Below are 6,950 nucleotides of genomic sequence, written 5' to 3' on the forward strand. Positions count from 1 at the left end.
CTGAGCTGTGTCAGAGTCAGGAATGGCTGCTTTGTGGAAGTGGTTTTTACTGAGATCTGAACGATGTCAGGGAAGTCATGAGGTAAAAGAGCGAGGGTCTTCCAGGGAGAAGGAATGGCATTTATAAAGAACTTTATCCATACGTGAGAATATAAAGTGAGAAGAACAGACATGCCAGGATTGAACCTTCAAGGAATTCAATTTACTTGGTAAACTTATGCAAACTGGACAATGAATACAAGGCAGAATATGGTCAGTCTGTGAAAGAGTTAAGAATCAAGTTTTGCAGTGCATAGGAGATACATCCATTTGCCTGGTAATTCGGTTAAGATTCACTTAAACTTAGGAAATGTGGTTTCTATTGCTAGTTTTGCATTGAGTTTTATAAGTTTAGATAAGTGACTTAATCATTCTTGGATTTACTTATATATCTTTAATATGGGAGGATTGTCTAGATAATTTCCATAGTTTCTTCCTTTTCTAATACCCAGTGAATCCCACTGGTTATTATCTGGAGTTAGAAAAAACTTTTTACATACCAAGAGTAATGGCTGAAATATCTACAATATTATATAAAAAGCATTGAAATTCTTGTGTTTTTTTTCTTTTTTCATTTTTTAAAAATATAATTTCCAGATAAAATGACAAGATATTTAAAGTATACACTCAGCACTGTTTATAATAGCTAGGATAGTGCTTGCTTCGGCAGCACATACACTAAAACTGGAACAATACAGAGAAGATTAGCTTGGCCCTGCACAAGGATGACACGCTAATTCATGAAGCATTCCATATTTTTTTGAAAATGAAAACACAACAACCCCAAACCTGTGGGACACTGTAAAAGCAGTGCTAAGGGGAAAGTTCATAACTTTACAGGCATACCTCAAGAAACAAGAAAAAAGTCAAATAAATAACCTAACTCTACACCTAAAGCAACTAGAAAAGGAAGAATTGGAGAACCCCAGGGTTAATAGAAGGAAAGAAATCTTAAAAATTAGGGCAGAAATAAATGCAAAAGAAATAAAAGAGACCATAGCAAAAATCAACAAAGCCAAAAGCTGGTTCTTTGAAAGGATAAATTTAATTGAGAAACCATTAGCCAGACTCATGAAGAAACAAAGGGAGAAAAATCAAATCAATAAAATTAGAAATGAAAATGGAGAAATCACAACAGACAACACAGAAACACAAAGGATCATAAGAGACTACTATCAGCAATTATATGCCAATGAAATGGACAACGTGGAAGAAATGGACAAATTCTTAGAAAAGTACAACTTTCCAAAACTGAACCAGGAAGAAATAGAAAATCTTAACAGACCCATCACAAGCATGGAAATTGAAACTGTAATCAGAAATCTTCCAGTACACAAAAGCCCAGGTCCAGACAGCTTCACAGCTGAATTCTACCAAAAATTTAGAGTTAAACTCTTCCAGAAAATTGCAGGGGAAGGTAAACTTCCAAACTCATTCTATGAGGCCACCATCACTCTAATACCAAAACCTGACAAAGATGCCACACACACACACACACCAAAAAAAAAAAAAAAAAAAAAAAAAAAAAAACAACTACAGGCCAATATCACTGATGAAAACAGATGAAAAAAATCCTTAAAAAAATTCTAGCAATCAGAATCCATCAACACACTAAAAAGATCATACACCATGACCAAGTGGGCTTTATCTCAGGGATTCAAGGATTTGTCAATATCTGCAAATCAATCAATGTAATTCACCACATTAACAAATTGAAAAATAAAAGCCATATGATTATCTCAGTAGATGCAGAGAAAGCCTTTGACAAAATTCAACATCCATTTACGATTAAAACAAACTCTCCAGAAAGCAGGAATAGAAAGAACATGCCTCAACATAATAAAAGCTATCTATGTCAAATCCACAGCAAACATTATCCTCAATGGTGAAAAATTGAAAGCATTTCCCCTAAAGTGAGGAACAAGACAAGGGTGCCCACTTTGACCACTACTATTCAACATAGTTCTGGAAGTTTTGGCCACAGCAATCAGAGCAGAAAAAGAAATAAAAGGAATCCAGATTGGGAAAAAAAGAAGTAAAACTCTCATTGTTTGCAGATGACATGATCCTCTACATAGAGAACCCTAAAGACTCCACCAGAAAATTACTAGAGCTAATCAGTGAATATAGTAAAGTTGCAGGATATAAAATCAACACTCAGAAATCCCTTGCATTCCTATACACTAATAATGAGAAAGTAGAAAAAGAAATTAAGGAAACAATTCCATTCACCATTGCAATGAAAAGAATAAAATACTTAGGAATATATCTACCTAAAGAAACTAAAGACTTATATATAGAAAACTATAAAACACTGATGAAAGAAATCAAAGAGGACGCTAATAGATGGAGAAATACACCATGTTCATGGATTGGAAGAATCAATATAGTGCAAATGAGTATACTACTCAAAGCAATCTACAGATTCAATGAAATCTGTATCAAGCTACCAGTGGTATTTTTCACAGAGCTAGAACAAATAATTTCAAGATTTGTATGGAAATACAAAAAACCTCGAATAGCCAAAGCAATCTTGAGAAAGAAGAATGGAACTGGAGGAATTAACTTGCCTGACTTCAGGCTCTACTACAAAGCCACAGTCATCAAGACAGTATGGTACTGGCACAAAGACAGAAATATAGATCAATGGAACAAAATAGAAAGCCCAGAGATAAATCCACACACCTATATACATCTTATCTTCAACAAAGGAGGCAAGAATATACAATGGATTAAAGACAATCTCTTTAACAAGTGGTGCTGGGAAAACTGGTCAACCACTTGTAAAAGAATGAAACTAGAACACTTTCTAACACCATTCAAAAAATAAACTCAAAATGGATTAAAGATCTAAGTGCAAGACCAGAAACTATAAAACTCCTAGAGGAGAACATAGGCAAAACACTCTCCGACATAAATCACAGCAGGATCCTCTATGACCCACCTCCCAGAATTCTGGAAATAAAAGCAAAAATAAACAAATGGGATCTAATTAAAATTAAAAGCTTCTGCTCAACAAAGGAAACTATAAGCAAGGTGAAAAGACAGCCTTTGGAATGGGAGAAAATAATAGCAAATGAAGCAACTGACAAACAGCTAATCTCAAAAATATACAAGCTGCATAAGTTGCTTGTATATTTTTGAGATTAGTTGTTTGTCAGTTGCTTCATTTGCTATTATTTTCTCCCAGTTCTGATGAGATGGATGAAACTGGAGCCGATTATACAGAGTGAAGTAAGCCAGAAAGAAAAACACCAATACAGTATACTAACACATATATATGGAATTTAGGAAGATGGCAATGACGACCCTGTATGCAGGACAGGGAAAGAGACACAGATGTGTATAACGGACTTTTGGACTAAGAGGGAGAGGGAGAGGGTGGGATGATTTGGGAGAATGACATTCTAACATGTATACTATCTTGTGAAATGAATCGCCAGTCTATGTCTGACGCAGGATGCAGCATGCTTGGGGCTGGTGCATGGGGATGACCCAGAAAGATGTTATGGGGAGGGAGTTGGGAGGGGGGTTCATGTTTGGGAAAGCATGTAAGAATTAAAGATTTTAAAATTTAAAAAATAAAAAACTAAAAAAAAAAATAATAATCCTCATACAGTGTAAAACTGCAGGTTAACCAGAATCTCATAAAGAATTGAACTATTTCGAAGAAATAAAAAGTGAAAAAGAGAAAAATATATATATATATATATATATATATATACAAGCAACTTATGCAGCTCAATTCCAGAAAAATAAACCACCCAATCAAAAAATGGGCCAAACATCTAAATAGACATTTCTCCAAAGAAGATATACAGAAGGCTAACAAACTCATGAAAAGATGCTCAACATTACTCATTATCAGAGAAATACAAATCAAGACCACAATGAGGTACCATTTCACACCAGTCAGAATGGCTGCGATCCAAAAGTCTATAAGCAATAAATGCTGGAGAGGGTGTGGAGAAAAGGGAACCCTCTTACATTGTTGGTGGGAATGCAAACTAGTACAGCCACTACGGAGAACAGTGTGGAGATTCCTTAAAAAAAAAATGGAAATAGAACTGCCTTATGACCAAGCAATCCCACTGCTGGCATACACACCAAGGAAACTAGAATTGAAAGAGACACATGTACCCCAATGTTCATCACAACACTGTTTATAATAGCCAGGACATGGAAGCAACCAGAAAGCTGTGGTACATATACACAATGGAGTATTGCTCAGGCATTAAAAAGAATGCATTTCAATCAGTTCTAATGAGGTGGATAAAAATGGAGCCGATTATACAGAGTGAAGTAAGCCAGAAAGAAAAACACCAATACAGTATACTAACACATATATATGGAATTTAGAAAGATGGTAATGATAACCCTGTATGCAAGACAGTAAAAGAGACGCAGATGTACAGAACAGACTTTTTGACTCTGTGGGAGAGGGAGAGGGTGGGATGATTTGGGAGAATGGCATTGAAACATGTATACTATCATATAAGAAATGAATCACCAGTCTAGTTTTGATGCAGGATACAGGATGCTTGGGGCTGGTGCACTAGGATAACCCAGAGGGATGGTATGGGGAGGGAGGTGGGAGAGGTGTTCAGGAGTGGGAACTTATGTACACCTGTGGCAGATTCATGTTGATGTATGGCAAACCAATACAATATTGTAAAGGAAAAATAAATTAATTTAATTTAATTTAATTAAAAAAAATAGCCAGGACATGTAAGCAACCTAGATGCCCATCAGCAGATGAATGGATAAGAAAGCCGTGGTACACACAATGGAATATTACTTAGCCATTAAAAAGAATACATTTGAATCAATTCTAATGAGGTGGATGAAACTGGAGCCTATTATATTCAGTAAAGTACACCAGAAAGAAAAACACCAATACAGTATACTAACGCATATATATGGAATTTAGAAAGATGGTAACTATAACCCTGTATGTGAGACAGCAAAAGAGACACAGATGTATATAGAACAGTATTTTGGACTCTATGGGAGAGGGAGAGGGTGAATGGCATTGAAACATGTATAATATCATATAAGAAACAAATCACCAGTCCAGGTTCGATGCAGGATTCAGGATGCTTGGGGCTGATGCACTGGGATGAACTAGAGGGATAGTACGGGAGGGAGTGGGAAGGGGGGTTCAGAATGGGGAACAAGTGTACACCCGTGGCAGATTAATGTTGGTGTATGGCAAAACCAATACAATATTGTAAAGTAATTAGCCTCCAATTAAAACAAATAAGCTTATATTTCAAATAAATACATAAATTGTTAAACATGATAAATGGATTCCCTCATTGATTTAATTAACACATCTATTAATATCACCTCACATATTTACCTTTAAAGATCTTTTTGGTGAGAACTTATAAGTTTTCTTCTCTTACATGTGTGCTATGTGACTTCAGTCATGTCCAACTCTTTGTGACCCCATGGACTTTATAGCCTGCCAGGCTCCTCTGTCCATGGGGATTCTCCATGAAATAATACTAGAGTGGGTTGCCATGCCCTCCTCCAGGGGATCTTCCTGACCCAGGTATTCAACCCATGTCTCTCATGCATCATGCACTGGCAGGAGGGGTCTTTACCACTAACACCACCTGGGAAGCCCCACAAATCTCAATAACACATTACAAACCATAATCACATTACATGTTAGATTCTCAAACCTTATTCATTATCTTACATCTTAAAATTTGTGCTCTTTAAAAAATTCATTCTTGAATCATTGATTTCTCAGCACTTATTTTTACATGACCTGTGACATGTTCTTGTATTTATGGTTTTGGAGTCAGGAGAAAAGATGTCCCCCTCCTGTTGTAAGCAGTTTAGCATTAGATCTTTGAGGGACAATATTTATCTAGCAGCTCCATCTCCCTATCATTGTCAGAAATCAAGATGATTTATACAGATAAGGATAATAGGGGAAAGTGGTTTCCCTGGTGGCTCAGATGGTAGAGAATTTGCCTGCAATGTGGGAGACCTGGGTTGCACCCTTGGTTCAGGGAAGAACCATGCAGAAGGAATTCGTTACCCACTCCAGTATTCTTGTCTGAAGAATCCTTTGGACAGAGATGCCTGGTAGGGCTACAGTCCATGGGGTTCACAAAAAGTCAGACATGCCTGAGTGACTAACACACAATGAACTTAAGGATTTGGAAGTTGTATCAGCGCTAAGGATAGCTTAAAAGGAAGAGCAAAACTCTTTGAGACAGGCAAGAACAGGGGTACATGAACACTTTTACGCCCACATGGCAAAGAAGACAATGGATATTACAGTCTCTAAAGAGTCTTGTACATAGCTACAGCTAAAAGTGAGGGCCTGTGACCAGAGCTCTGGGCTCAGTGGAGAAACCTGACCACTTCCCAGCAAGAAAGGAGCCAGAGGAAATAATCAATCGACTAATCTCTTTCTCCACTGACTCACCAATCTCTTTTGGCCATCCCTGGCCAAACTCAAGTAGAAGTCAGAGGCCAGAAGAGCTGGAGGTATAAAGTCTGGTCTTCTCAGCCTCCAAAGGTTCATAACATAATACAAAATTATCAGGGTTCCTGAGGGGCATATAAGGAATATCAAATACACCCACCATTTCTATGTAGTAGATCTGTTTTCTTTATCTAATGAATCGTGTTGTAGTTATCTTGCTAGACATTTAGGATGACTGGGTAGGATTAACTTTAATGGGAGAGGTCAGTTTCTGATTTGACCTAGACTGGAGTATTTGTCATTGTATTTCTGATATCATAATATTATTACTGGGACCATAACTGACTATATCCTTGATTCACTTAAACCCTTTGGAGAGATAGGTAATGGGACCAGACTTAGGAAGGGACCAGAAACTATCAAGAGATATTTTTTATACATTGTTGAATTCATTTGGTTGATT

General features: G+C 36.8%; 1 non-coding gene across 1 annotated transcript; it reads left to right on the forward strand.

Moving 5' to 3' along the window:
• Positions 1-693: 693 nt before the first annotated feature.
• LOC138426106 (U6 spliceosomal RNA) lies at positions 694-799 on the forward strand. The gene has a single exon (XR_011251530.1). It is a non-coding gene; the product is annotated as a U6 spliceosomal RNA (small nuclear RNA).
• The last annotated feature ends 6,151 nt before the right edge of the window (positions 800-6,950 follow it).

The sequence above is a fragment of the Ovis canadensis genome, chromosome 20, assembly GCF_042477335.2.
Source record: "Ovis canadensis isolate MfBH-ARS-UI-01 breed Bighorn chromosome 20, ARS-UI_OviCan_v2, whole genome shotgun sequence".
NCBI lineage: Eukaryota > Metazoa > Chordata > Mammalia > Artiodactyla > Bovidae > Ovis > Ovis canadensis.